Raw genomic sequence first — 15,348 nt, 5'->3', positions numbered from 1 at the left:
ATGAACATTGGGGTACATGTCTCTTTTTGAATTATGGTTTTCTCAGGGTATATGTCCAGTAGTGGGATTGCTGGGTCATACGGTAGTTCTGTTTTTAGTTTTTTAAGGAAACTCCATACTGTTCTCCATAGTGGCTGTATCAATTTACATTCCCACCAACAGGGCAAGAGGGTTCCCTTATCTCCACACCCTCTCCAGCATTTATTCTTTGTAGATTTTTTGATGATGGCCATTCTGACCGTTGTGAGGTGATACCTCATTGTAGTTTTCATTTGCATTTCTCTAATAATTAGTGATGTTCAGCATCCTTTCATGTGTTTGTTGGCAATCTGTATATCTTCTCTCGAGAAATATCTATTTAGGTCTTCTGCCCATTTTTGGATTGGGTTGTTTCTTTTTTTTGATACTGAGCTGCATGAGCTGCTTGTATATTTTGGAGATTAACCCTTTGTCAGATGCTTTGTTTACAAATATTTTCTCCCATTCTGAGGGTTGTCTTTTCACCTTGCTTATGGTTTCCTTTGCTGTGCAAAAGCTTTTAAGTTTCATTAGGTCCCATTTGTTTATTTTTGTTTTTATTTCCATTTCTCTAGGCGGTGGATCAAAAAAGATCTTGCTGTGATTTATGTCAAAGGGTGTTCTTCCTATGTTTTCCTCTAAGAGTTTTATATTGTCCGGTCTTACATTTAGGTCTCTAATCCATTTTGAGTTTATTTTTGTGTGTGGTGTTAGGGAGTGTTCTAATTTCATTCTTTTACATGTAGCTGTCCAGTTTTCCCAGCACCACTTATTGAAGAGACTGTCTTTTATCCATTGTATATCCTTGCCTCCTTTGTCATAGATTAGTTGACCATAGGTGCATGGGTTTATCTCTGGGCTTTCTATCCTGTTCCATTGATCTATATTTCTGTTTTTGGGCCGGTACCATATTGTCTTGATTACTGTAGCTTTGTAGTATAGTCTGAAGTCAGGGAGTCTGATTTCTCCAGCTCCGTTTTTTCCCCTCAATACTGCTTTGGCTATTCGGAGTCTTTTGTGTCTCCATACAAATTTTAAGACTTTTTGTTCTAGTTCTGTAAAAAATGCCACTGGTAATTTGATAGGGATTGCATTGAATCTGTAGATTGCTTTGGGTAGTATAGTCATTTTCACAGTGTTGATTCTTCCAATCCAAGAACATGGTATATCTCTCCATCTGACTGTGTCATCTTTGATTTCTTTCATCAGTGTCTTATGGTTTTCTGAGTACAGGTCTTTTACCTCCTTTGGTAGGTTTATTCCTAGGTATTTTATTCTTTTTGTTGCAGTGGTGAATGGGATTGTTTCCTTAATTTCTCTTTCTTTTTTTTTTTTTAAATAGTGTATTTATTTATTTATTTATTTATTTATTTATTTATTTATGGCTGTGTTGGGTCTTCGTTGCTGTGCGAGGGCTTTCTCTAGTTGCGGCAAGCGGGGGCCACTCTTCATCGCGGTGCGCAGGCCTCTCACTGTCGCGGCCTCTCTTGTTGTGGAGCACAGGCTCCAGACACGCAGGCTCAGTAGTTGTGGCTCACGGGCTTAGTTGCTCCGCAGCATGTGGGAACTTCCCAGACCAGGGCTCGAACCCACGTCCCCTGCATTGGCAGGCAGATTCTCAACCACTGTGCCACCAGGGAAGCCCTAATTTCTCTTTCTGATCTTTCACTGTTAGTGTATAGGAATGCAAGAGATTTCTGTGCATTAATTTTGTATCCTGCAACTTTACCAAATTCATTGATTAGCTCTAGTAGTTTTCTGGTGGCATCTTTAGGATTCTCTATGTACAGTATCATGTCATCTGCAAATAGTGACAGTTTTACTTCCTCTTTTCCAATTTGTATTCCTTTTATTTCTTTTTCTTCTCCAATTGCCGTGGCTAGGACTTCCAAAACTATGTTGAATAATAGCGGCGAGAGTGGACATCCTGATCTTAGAGGAAATGGTTTCAGTTTTTCACCATTGAGAATGATGTTTGTCATGGGTTTGTTGTATATGGCCTTCATTATGTTGAGGTCGGTTCCCTCTATGCCTACTTTCTGGAGAGTTTTTATCATAAATGGGTGTTGAATTTTGTCAAGAGCTTTTTCTGCATCTATTGAGATGATCATATGGTTTTTCTTCTTCAATTTGTTAATATGGTGTATCACATTGATTGATTTGCATATACTGAAGGATCCTTGCATCCCTGGGATAAATCTCACTTAATTATGGTGTATGATCCTTTTAATGTGTTGTTGGATTCTGTTTGCTAGTATTTTGTTCAGGATTTTTGCATCTATATTCATCAGTGATATTGGTCTGTAACTTTCTTTTTTTGTAGTATCTTTGTCTGGTTTGGTATCAGGGTGATGGTGGCCTCATAGAATGAGTTTGGGAGCTTTCCTTCCTCTGCAATTTTTTCGAAGAGTTTGAGAAGGATGGGTGTTAGCTCTTCTCTAAATGTTTGATAGAATTCACCTGTGAAGCCATCTGGTCCTGGACTTTTGTTTGTTGGAAGATTTTTAATCACAGTTTCAATTTCATTACTTGTGATTGGTCTGTTCATATTTTCTATTTCTTCCTGGTTCAGTGTTGGAAGATTATGCCTCTCTAAGAATTTGTCCATTTCTTCCAGGTTGTCCATTTTATTGGCATAGAGTTGCTTGTAGTAGTCTCTTAGGATGCTTTGTATTTCTGTGGTGTCTGTTGTAACTTCTCCTTTTTCATTTCTAATTTTATTGATTTGAGTCCTCTCCCTCTTTTTCTTGATGAGTCTGGCTAATGGTTTATCAATTTTGTTTATCTTCTCAAAGAACCAGCTTTTAGTTTTATTGATCTTTGCTATTGTTTTCTTTGTTTTTATTTCATTTATTTCTGCTCTGATCTTTATGATTTCTTTCCTTCTACTAACTTTGGGTTTTGTTTGTTCTTCTTCCTCTAGTTCCTTTAGGTGTAAGGTTAGATTGTTTATTTGAGATTTTTCTTGTTTCTTGAGGTAGGATTGTATTGCTATAAACTTCCCTGTTAGAACTGCTTTTGCTGCATCCCATAGGTTTTGGATCATCGTGTTTTCATTGTAATTTGTCTCCAGATATTTTTTCATTTCCTCTTTGATTTCTTCAGTGATCTCTTGGTTATTCAGTAACGTATTGTTTAGCCTCCATGTGTTTGTGTTTTTTACGTTTTTTTCCGTGTAATTGATGTCTAATCTCATAGCATGTGGTCAGAAAAGATGCTTGACATGATTTCAATTTTCTTAAATTTACCAAGGCTTGATTTGTGACCCAAGGTGTGATCTATCCTGGAGAATGTTCCATGTGCACTTGAGAAGTGTAATCTGCTGTTTTTGGATGGAATGTCCTATATATATCAATTAAATCTATCTGGTCTATTGTGTCATTTAAAGCTTCTGTTTCCTTATTTATTTTCATTTTGGATGATCTGTCCATGGGTGAAAGTGGGGTGTTAAAGTCCCCTACTATGATTGTGTTACTGTTGATTTCCTCTTTTATAGCTGTTAGCAGTTGCCTTATGTATTGAGGTGCTCCTATGTTGTGTGCATATATATTTATAATTGTTATATCTTCTTCTTGGATTGATCCCTTGATCATTATGTAGTGTCCTTCCTTGTCTCTTGTAACATTCTTTATTTTAAAGTCTATTTTATCTGATATGAGTATTGCTACTTCAGCTTTCTTTTGATTTCCATTTGCATGGAACATCTTTTTCCATCCCCTCACTTTCAGTCTGTATGTGTCCCTAGGTCTGAAGTGGGTCTCTTGTAGACAGCATATATATGGGTCTTGCTTTTGAATCCATTCAGTGAGCCTGTGTCTTTTGGTTGGAGCATTTAACCCATTGATGTTTAAGGTAATTATTGATATGTATGTTCTTATTACCATTTTCTTAATTGTTTTGGGTTTGTTTTTGTAGGTCCTTTTCTTCTCTTGTGTTTCCCACTTAGAGAAGTTCCTTTAGCATTTGTTGTAGAGCGGTTTTGGTGGTGCTGAATTCTCTTAGCTTTTGCTTGCCTGTAAAGCTTTTGATCTCTCTGTCGAATCTGAATGAGATCCTTGCTAGGTCGAGTAATCTTGGTTGTAGGTTCTTCCCTTTCATCACTTTAAACATGTCCTGCCACTCCATTCTGGCTTGTAGAGTTTCTGCTGAGAAATCAGCTGTTAACCTTATGGGAGTTCCCTTGTATGCTATTTGTTGTTTTTCCCTTATTGCTTTCAATAATTTTTCTTTGTCTTTAATTTTTGCCAATTTGATTACTGTGTGTCTCGGCATGTTTCTCCTTGGGTTTATCCTGCCTGGGACTCTCTGTGCTTCCTGGACTTGGGTGGCTATTTCCTTTCCCATGTTAGGGAAGTTTTCGACTATAATCTCTTCAAATATTTTCTCAGGTCCTTTCTCTCTCTCTTCTCCTTCTGGGACCCCTATAATGCGAATGTTGTTGCATTTAATGTTGTCCCAGAGGTCTCTTAGGCTGTCTTAATCTCTTTTCATTCTTTTTTCTTTATTCTGTTCCATGGCAGTGAATTCCACCATTCTGTCTTCCAGGTCACTTATCAGTTCTTCTGCCTCAGTTATTCTGCTATTGATTCCTTCTAGTGTATTTTTCATTTCAGTTATTGTATTATTCATCTCTGTTTGTTTTTTCTTTAATTCTTCTCAGTGTTTGTTCTTTAATTCTTCTAGGTCTTTGTTAAGCATTTCTTGCATTCTCGATCTTTGCTTCCATTCTTTTTCCGAGGTCCTGGATCATCTTCACTATCGTTATTCCGAATTCTTTTTCTGGAAGTTTGCCTATCTCCACTTCATTTAGTTGTTTTTCTGGGGTTTTATCTTGTTCTTTCATCTGATACAAAGTCCTCTGCCTTTTCATTTTGTCTATCTTTCTGTGAATGTAGTTTTCCTTCCACAGGCTGCAGAATTGTAGTTCTACTTGCTTCTGCTGTCTGCCCTCTGGTGGATGAGGCTATCTAAGAGGCTTGTGCAAGCTTCTTGATGGGAGGGACTGGTGGTGGGTAGAGCTCCGCAGGGTGATTTTAGATAAAGAGCTCAGAATTTGTCCTGTGGGAGAGAGCTGGGTTACATTAGGTCAGGGAATCATCTAAGACACTGTGAGGCTCTGAGATCGCCTAGAGAGGATGTGGAGTGAGAAGAGGATGCGGAGGGCCCCCACAGCACTTCCCAGCTCATCCTCAGATTGGGTTCCTGTGGTGTCTCCAGCCCTGGATGGAGCCTTCTCGTGGGCAGGGGCCATGCCTTGCTCCTCTCTTTGTCCTCTCCAGCAGTTAGCATGATGTCTCACACATGATTGGGATACTAAATGTTTCAGGAGTAAACAGCAACCTCATGGTGAGCAGAGGAGATTAGAGGTTACTGAGTCAGGAAGGAGGACGAATAATAATACCCTCTGACACTTAGAAAAGACTTCTCAGATAACAGCGCACCCTTGAGTTCACTGAATTCCATTCAGCAGTGAGGCACAAGGCACCTGGCCCTGGGCCAGGTGATGGGGTAAAAGTGGAGACAAGAACACACTCGGATCCCATGCCAGGCAACAAATACCTCTATTATGTGCTGGGAGCTATGAAGAAAAGGATCAGGGCGTGGTGACCCAGAGCTTGGGTTGAGAAAAACCAGAAGGAACAATTCCAGTGCAAGGCCCTGCTGCAGAGAAGGGCTTGAACTGAGAGGCAAGCCAGCGTGGCCAGGACATGGTGAGCATGGTGAACCTGGACAGCCATGGTGGCCTCAGGAAAGAGGTAGCATTTTATTCAAAGTGCAATGAAGAGCCACGGAATGGTTTCAGGCAGTCGTGACAGGATCAGATGTATATTTTAAAGAGATTACCATTATCAAGACCAACCCCATTTTTACCACTCCTATGCTGTATTGTGCGTGAGATATAGGTCTATCACCTGCCCCATGTTAAAGACACACACACACAAAAACCCAAAGAACAAAAAGCAAACGAACAAAAAACAGGCTTAGAGAAACAGATGTTTCTTGTTCAAGGTCAAAGAAGTAAGAATTGATGGAACTCTGTCTGCAGAGCCCGGAGCCTTTCCTACTATCTCAGGCTGCCTCTCTGCAATGGGGTGTTCCTCCTGGGGCCAAGGTCAGGGGCACGGAGCCAGAGCCCAGGGTTCAGAAAAGTGAGAGGAAGGGCTCTGGCTCTTGCAGGGTTTGGTCTCATGCCTGCTGCTCATTAGAATCTTTTGGGAAGCTTTTAAAAATCCATTTACCCAGGCCACACCCCAGATTGAGTTAAGTCAGACACAGGGGGTGGGGCCAAGGCATCAGTATTTTGCCTTTTTTTTTTTGGCTGCACCACGCGACTTGTGGGATCTTAGTTCCCTGACCAGGGATGGAACCTGGGTCCCCTTCAGTGGCAGCACAGAGTCCTAACCACTGGACCACCAGGGAATTCCCCCAATATTTTGCTTTTTAATTTTTCTTGATGTGTAGTATACTTACAGTACAGTGCAGAAATGTTAAGGTTATAACTCAATGTATTTTTATGTGTGTGTGTGCGTGTGTAAATCCATGTTAACTACCATTCAGATCAAGAGAGAGAATATGACCTGTGCCCCAGAAGTCTCCCTTTCTGGTCAGTGCTCCACCCCCACTCCCAGATACACACTATTCTGATGTCACCACTGTACGTATTGACTTGTGTCTGGCTACCCGCCCCTCTCCATCATCAGGTCTGTGAGAATCCCCGTCACAGGCATCAGTACTTTGTTCCTTTTGGTTGCAGAGTGGCATTTCATTGTACAGCTACAGCACAATTTGTTCATCCATTTACCAGTTGATGGACACCTAAGTGGTTTCCAGCGTTTACAAATAAAGCTGCTAAGGATGTACTTAGACATGTTTTCTGGTGAACATGGGTATGGGCAGCAGCAGTTTTAAAGCCACCAACATTGAGAACCACCGACTTTGCGAAGCTATAAAATCCTGTGGGCTGCTGGAAAGATGGAAGAATGGAAGTCAGGGTCTAGGTCCCCAGAGACCTCCTGGAGTTCCCCCAGATTGGAAATGAATAAACTAACTTGTAGAGGTTTTCTAGTTGCAGTTTCTTTTCTTTTGAGGTTCCAGAGCCTTGAATAAAATCTCCCCAGCCACAGAGGAAAGGGAAGGAGTCCTGGGGAGCAGCGCCCTCTGTGGTCAGCACGGTGGCCTCTATTTCTGTGATTCTGGGAACAGAGTGGAGGGCACCCTCTCAGGGCCCAGGTACAGTGAGGCCCTGGCTGTGACAACAGTAAACCAGATGTCCTCAACAGACACTATCTAGAATAGCTTCCTAATACTGTAGCATGACACCTCCTCCCACTCCAGAAGAAACCTCCTTGAAAGAGCCATCTCTGCTGTGAATTTTCATTTATATCTCCCAAGGCATATGTGAGTTTGTGATCTGTAGGTAGATAGATGGCTGCTGACACATTCCTGGACACACACACACACACACACACACACACACGTCACCCACATCTGTTGCCATGGGGCTGAGAGTGTGATTTATTCTCTAAATGGAGCCTGACCCTCCCCTCCACATGGGCAAACCACACCGCAGATGACCTCTCCCTAATCGACTACCACCTCTTTGCCTGTCATTGTTTGGGGCAGCTCCTCTGACCTCACTTGCCTGAGGCTGCCGTGATTATTTTCCTGAATTATTTGATAATGACCAATGTGGAGGCAAAAACTGCAGACAGAGTTCAGGGAATGCCACCTGTTGACAGCCTGTTGGATCTGTTGCCTGCAGAGGTGATCCATGTTGCTGTCAAGGTCTGGTTCATCCATTGTCACCTGTAAACCTCTGAGCATTTCTCATGCTCCCTTGTTTTCTTTTTCACTGCCTAACTATTGGGTTGGCCAAAAACTTTGTTCAGTTAGTGAATACATTAGTCAATAAAATTTTTGGTGAAAATGAAAAATGTCTTTTATTTTTATTTAAAACCGAATGAACTTTTTAGCCAGTCCAATACATCTTTGAATACCCATTTTACAGCTGGAAAAACTGAGGCATGGGAAGGTTTGGAATCTGAGCTCCACAAGAGCAGGGATTTCTGCCTGTGGTGCTGATGGCTGGAGCCCCAGCAGCCTGGGACAGTGCCTGGCACACAGGAGAGGCTCAGTAAATATTTCTTATGGAAATGAATGAAACTTGTGATGCATTTTGGTTTTGAAACGTCTATCTCGATATCCTCTTCCTGCTGGGGCTCCTTCCTCAGCACAGTCCACCAGGACAAGCAAGGCAACCACACTTCCCTTGCGGGGGTTTCCTCTCCCATTGCCCACTGGAGCCTCTTTACCTCTGCAATTGAGAGCACAGAATCGAGAGCTACACTGCCTGGCAAACCTCTGCCATTTTGTAGCTGTGGGGCCTCTTAGCCTCTCTGTGCCTTGGTTTCTTCATTTCTTTGCTGGAAATAACAGTACCAACCTGGTGGAGTTGTGGGAAGGATTAAAAGAGTTTGTATAAATGATGCGTTTGGAGCTGTGCCTTGCATGTGGCAGGTGCTCAAGAAAGCCAGTTATTAATATTACTTTAAACAAAAAAAGCTTTCCCCCTAGCTTTAATGAGGTATGATTGACAAATAAACATTGTATATACTTAAGGTCTAAGGCCTGATGTTTTGATATCCTCTTTTCTGAAAGATTTTTTCAAATCTTCTGCCCATTTAAAATTTTTTTTCAGTTGTGGTAAAATATACACACCACAAAATTTACCATCTTAACCATATTTAAGTATACAGTTCAGTCTTTTGCCTGTTTTAAAAACTGGATCATTTTTCTTCTTAATATTGAGTTGTAGGAGTTATTTATATAATCTGGATACCAGTCCTTTTTTCAGATACATGTATATATTATGAATATTTTCTCCTAGTCTGTCGCTTGTCTTTTTAGTTTCTTAACAATGGCTTTTGAAGACCAGAAGCTTTCTTTCTTTCTTTTTTTAAAAATAATTTTTATTGGAGTCTAGTTGATTTACAATGTTGTGTTAGTTTCAGGTATACAGCAAAGTGAATCAGTTATACATATACGTATAACCACTCTTTCTTATTTTTTAAATTAATTAATTAATTAATTTATTTTGGCTGCACCATGCGGCTTGTGGGATTTTAGTTCCCCAACCAGGGATCGAACCCGGGCCCTTGGTAGTGAGACTGCAGAGCCCTAACCACTGGACCACCAGGGAATTCCGTATCCACTCTTATTTTAGATTCTTTTCCCATATAGGTCATTACAGAGTATTGAGGAGTGTTCCCTGTGCTATACAGTTGGTCCTTATCAGTTATCTATTTTATATGTAGGAGTGTGTATCTCAATCCCAATCTCCCCAGAAGTTCTCTTTCTTTTTTTTTTTAAACACAAAGATATAATTTTATTCATGCAAGAATATGAATACTGTTCAACATGTAGGGCTTTTTTCTGCCGGTTTAAGTTGAATTTCAATCTGAACATCTAATATTGACAAGCCTCAAGCTATTTTAATCAGGTTAACTTTTTACGTTTATGAAAGTGGCACAAATGTCTCTGAATACCACTCCAGAGATACTAATACACAAGGCAAACAACTACCCAACTCCTCTTTAGTCTCATATCACAAAACAATGCAAAGACAGATGGAATAACATTCCCTGCACTCTAGGGAAGGCACAGTCCAGGAAGAGGGTAAGAGGGTTTCTGGGTCCCTGCCACTGTTTCACATGCTTCTTTCATCTTCTGTCTTCCTTCCCGGGCACGACGGGGCTCCTTTGATGGAAGGCAAGATGGCTGCTATCTCCAGAAGTTTTCAATTAATTAATAGACTAATTTGTTAATTTTTAAAATGACCTGTGCTTTTTGTGTCCTAAGAAATCTTTGCGTAGCCCAAGCTTACGAGAATATCCTCTTAACGTTTTCCTTTAGAAGATTTTTTAGTACCCACCCTCCACCCCCGGCATGGCTTGTGGGATCTTAGTTCCTGGACCAGGGATAGAACCCATGCCCCCTGCAGTGGAAGTGCAGAGTCCTAACCACTGGACCACCAGGGGATTCCCATTTTTTTAGTTTTTTGTTTTTTTTTTAACATCTTTATTGGAGTATAATTGCTTTACAATGGTGTGTTAGTTTTCGCTGTATAACAAAGTGAATCAGCTATACATATACATATATCCCCATATCTCCTCCCTCTTGGGTCTCCCTCCCACGCTCCCTATCCCACCCCTCTAGGTGGACACAAAGCACAGAGCTGATCTCCCTGTGCTATGCAGCTGCTTCCCACTAGCTATCTATTTTACATTTGGTAGTGTATATATGTCCATGCCACTCTCTCACTTTGTCCCAGCTTACCCTTCCTCCTCCCTGTGTCCTCAAGTCCATTCTCTATGTCTGCATCTTTATTCCTGTCCTGCCCCTAGGTTCTTCAGAACCTTTTTTTTTTTTTTTTAGATTCCATATATATGTGTTAGCATACAGTATTTGTTTTTCTCTTTCTAACTTACTTCACTCTGTATAACAGTCTCTAGGTCCATCCACCTCAATTTCATTTTTTTTGATGGCTGAGTAATATTCCATTGTATATATGTGCCACCTCTTCTTTATCCATTCATCTATTGATGGACACTTAGGTTGCTTCCATGTCCTGGCTATTGTAAATAGAGCTGCAATGAACATTGTGAATTTTTTTAGTTTTAACTTTTACACTTATGTCTATGATTGACTTCAAATTAAATTTTGTGTGTGGTACAAGGATTGAGATTCTTTTTGTTTCGAATGAATATCTAGTTCTTCCAGTATCATTTGTTGAAAAGACTACTCTTTCCGCATTGAATTAACTTTGTTGAAAATTAATAGATCACACATCAGTGGCTCTACTTCTGGGCTCTTTTTTCTCTTCCACTGATCTGTAGTGTTATACTTACACCAACAGCACACTTTCTTGGTACTGTTGCTTTATAGATAGACTTGAAATCAGGTAGCATAAGTCTTCCAACTTCATTTATCCTTTAAAAAAAATTGTTTTGTCTTGCTCATTAAAAAAATATTTTGATCCCACACGCCACGGAGCAACTGGGCCCGTGAGCCACAATTACTGAGCCTGCGCGTCTGGAGCCTGTGCTCCGCAACAAAAGAGGCCGTGATAGTGAGAGGCCCGCGCACCGCGATGAAGAGTGGCCCCCGCTTGCCACAACTAGAGAAAGCCCTCGCACAGAAATGAAGACCCAACACAGCCATAAATAAATAAATAAATACAATTCAAAAAAATAATAATAAAATAAAAAAAATATTTTGATCAGTGTCATAAAAGATGAGGAAAAATAGATAACCAACAAAGACCTACTGTATAGCACAGGGAACTATGCTCAATATTTTATAATAACCTATAAGGGAAAAGAATCTGGAAAAGATATATAGATATAGATATAGATATATCTGAATCACTGTGCTTACACCTGAAACTAACACGATATTGTAAATCAACTATATTTCAATTAAAAAAAATTTCAAGAAAAAAATTCCAAGGAATTCTCTGGCAGTTCAGTGGTTAGGACTCCGTATTTTCACTGCCAAGGGCCCAGGTTCAATTCCTGGTCAGGGAACTGAGATCCCACAAGCTGCTCAGCGTGGCAAAAAAAAAAAAAGATGAGAAAAGCTTACAGATTGAAGTAGACTAAGGAGAAATAACAACTAAATGCAATGTGGGATCATGGATCAGATCCTGGAAGCAAAAAGGGACATTAGTGGGAAATTCATATTAAAGTAAGGTCTGTAGTTTAATGAATAATACTGTACTGATGTTAACTTCCTATTCTCGATTATATAGATATTAATATTAAGGGAAGCAAGGTGAAGGATATCAGAAAACTCTTTATTCTTGTAACTTTTCTCTAAGTCTAAAATTAGTTCAAAATAAAAAATTTTAAAAATTGTACAAATATTGATTGTAACAAATGTACCACTCTGGTGCTGGATTTGATAGTGGGGGAAGCTGAGGGGAGAGGGGCAGGGGGTACATGAGAACTCTCTGTACTTTCTGCTCAATTTTGCTATCCACCTAAAACTGCTCTACAAAACAAGGTCTACTTAAAAATGAAAAAAGAGAAAAAAAGGCACACATGAAAAAGAATGAGATAAGAAAAAACCTTGATGTTGTTTTTTTGCATATACTTTCCCCTTAATTTAAAAAATTGTGGTAAAATACACACAACACAAAATTTACTAGCTCAACCATTTTTAAGTGTATAGTTCGATGGTATTAAGTATATTCATATTGTTGTGCAACCATCACCACCATCCAGAACTCTTTTCATCTTACAGAACTGAAACTCTATACCCATTAAACAATAACTTCCCATTTGCCCCTCCAACCAGCCACTGAAAACTACCGTCTACTTTCTGTCTATGTTTTTGACTACTCTAAGTACCTCATATAAGTGGAATCATACGTGTTTGTCTCCTGTGGCTGGTTTATTTTCACTTAGCATAATGTCCTCAAGGTTTATCCACATACAAAAAAGGGCACAAATAAAAAGAATGAGATAGAAGAAAAAAAGTTGATGTCTTTTAAGTCTCTTTTAATCTATAGGTTCTCCCTCTGTATTAGTTTTTCTATGTTGCGTAACAAATTATCACAAATTTAGTGGGTTAAAACAACACACACATAGGGAATTCCCTGGCGGTCCAGTGGTTAAGACTCCTCGCTTTCACTGCTGAAGGCCCGGGTTCAATCCCTGGTTGGGGAACTAAGATCCCGCAAGCTGTGAGGCACAGCCAAAAAAAAAGAGAAAGAAACAAAAAAACCACACATATATTATCTCTCAGCTTCCATGGGTCAAAAGCCTGGGCACCACTGAGCTGGGTCCTCCTCTCAGGGGCTCACAGGCTGCAGTTAAGGTGTTGGTCAGGCTGCATTCTCGTCTGGAGACTCAACTAGGGAAGGATCCACTTCTAAGCTCATTCTGGCTGTTGGCAGCACTCATTTCCTTGCAGCAAAACTGTGGGCTCCGGATGCTTCCCAGTGATTGCTGGAGACGGCCCTTAAGTTCTAGAAGCTGCCCCAAATTTCTTGTCATGTGGCCCTCTCCATAGGCTGTTCATAGCCTGGATGTTTTCTTATTTAAGACTAATAGGGGAGGACTTCCCTGGCGGTCCAGTGGTTAAGACTCCGTGTTTCCACTGCAGGGGGCGCGCGGGTTTGATCCCTAGTCAGGGAAGTTCCGCATGCTGCGTAGTAACGCCAAAAAAAAAAAAAAAAGAAAAGAAAAAAAACAAACAAACAGGGGAGTCTCCCCTTCCAGTCTGCTAAGATGGAGTCATATAACAAAACATGCTTATGGGGGTGCCATCCTCTCACCTTTGCCATAGTCTATTGGTTAAGGGCAAGTTGCAGGTCGTACCCACACTCAAGAGGAAGGGATTATACACGGGCACAACTCATTGGGCGGGTCAGTTAGGGTATGTTGGCCATACTCTCCATGCCCCCCCTTTTTTTCCTTTACAATTAATTTGTTGGAGTATCTGGGTTGTTTGACCTGTAGAGTTTCCCTTGGTCTAGATTTTGCTGATTGCACACACGGTGCAGTTCAACATGCTCCTCCGTCACCTGCATTTCTGGCAAACGGGCAGCTGGACCCTGAGGACTGATCAGACTCAGGTTGGATCCTTTTGGCAACATTTCAGGTGGTGGCGTGGTCTTCCCTTGGGAGGCACATGGTGTCTGGCTGTCTCTCTTTTTGTGATGTTAGCAGCCATTGACGTTCAATGCCTACACCAGTTAGTTCACAAAGGGTAACAAAATGATGATGTCCTAATTCTATTATTTCATTTATTGGTTGCAATACTTTTATAAAGAGATGCTTCCCCTCATCTATTATTTGGTTACCCAGTGGCATAAGTCATATTGGGAAGGCAGGATAAATGCTTGATTCATTTCTTTTTTTAAAAAAAATTAATTTATTCATTTATTTATTTTTGGCTGTATTGGGTCTTTGTTGCTGCATGCGAGCTTTTCTCTAGTTGTGGTGAGCGGGGGCTACTCTTTGTTGCGGTGCATGGGCTTCTCATTGTGGTGGCTTCTCTTGTTGCAGAGCATGGGCTCTAGGCATGTGGGCTTCAGTAGTTGTGGCACGCAGGCTCAGTAGTTATGGCTTGTGGGCTCTAGAGCGTAGGCTCAGTAGTTGTGGTGCACGGCCTTAGTTGCTCCGCGGCATGTGGAATCCTCCTGGACCAGGGCTTGAACCCGTGTCCCCTGCACTGGCAGGCAGATTCTTAACCACTGAGCCACCAGTGAAGTCCTGATTCATTTCTTTTCTTTTATTTACCTGTTTCCAAGATAATAAATTGCCTCCCTATCAAGATGACCAATTAATTTTTAATAGCATTATGAACCACAGATTTAAACATATTTGATTGATTTGAATCCATGGCAATTCTTATCCTTATTAAAGCTCACATGGGCCAGTGGGAGCCCCTTCAAACTGGCTTCTGAGTCCTTTTGACATCCTATTAGTCTTCGAGAGTTTCCTGCTAGCTGCTACATCAAGGTGGTCCAGCCTAATCTTGTGTTTTGTACCTTCCCCCTCCAGACTTGAAAAAGGCATTTCTCTAAAAAGCCCTGACTTCTTTTTTTATTTTGTAATTTCTTTTTTTTCTTTCTTTTCTTTTCTTTTCTCTCTCTTTCTTTTTTTTTTTTCTCCTGACTTCTTTTCATAGGAAATGGTATTTCAAGACCACATTTTGGGCTCTAGCGATGCTCATTGCTGTTGGGTTGATCACTGTGTCTAGCTTTCTGGCAGACAGAACTAGGAAATGTATACAGTTCCTTGTGAGCTCATCTGATATGAGGAAGAAAAGGGGTGTTGGAGCTGAGAGGCAATAAATTCATCACTGGCACATCCACTTTTTTCTGGCTCTTCTCTTTCTTTCATTTTTGTTGTCCCTATTCTGTAGCTCAATTTTATTCCACAAGCAGCAGTTTCTCTCCAGTGTGGGGTTCTGTCCTCACAGGGCAGGGAGCCCTGCGGCTGTTTCATTAGTTTATAGCACCTCGACCGCTCAGCCCCTTCAAGCCCCTTGCTCTGAGCCACACTCCAGTGTCAGCTGCTCTTCTCAAACTGGCCACGGTGCTTTACCAGGAATATCTGTTGCTTATTTTGGGGTTCTCCTGTTTCCAGGTCACCAGATGCTGCACCATCCCCCCCTTGCTTCCTTCTGCTTCTTCCCCCACAGATGCAAGTCTTGTAGCTGTCCCTGCTTTGTCCTCACCCTTGTATTTTAAGCTTCATGGAGATAGCTTGTCACCCATTGTGTTGTGAACTTTGTCTGTGGTTTTTGGTCACAGCTAGG

The 15,348-nt window shown here is 40.9% G+C and overlaps 1 non-coding gene across 1 annotated transcript; it reads right to left on the bottom strand.

Annotated features, from left to right (window-relative positions):
- Positions 1-6,365: 6,365 nt before the first annotated feature.
- TRNAG-GCC (transfer RNA glycine (anticodon GCC)) lies at positions 6,366-6,438 on the bottom strand. Its single transcript has one exon. It is a non-coding gene; the product is annotated as a tRNA-Gly (tRNA).
- Positions 6,439-15,348: the final 8,910 nt, after the last annotated feature.

The sequence above is a fragment of the Balaenoptera ricei genome, chromosome 11 (assembly GCF_028023285.1).
Source record: "Balaenoptera ricei isolate mBalRic1 chromosome 11, mBalRic1.hap2, whole genome shotgun sequence".
In the NCBI taxonomy this organism is placed as follows: domain Eukaryota; kingdom Metazoa; phylum Chordata; class Mammalia; order Artiodactyla; family Balaenopteridae; genus Balaenoptera; species Balaenoptera ricei.
Note: the sequence above shows the minus strand (reverse complement) of the source record. Positions and strands in the feature narration are given on the sequence as shown.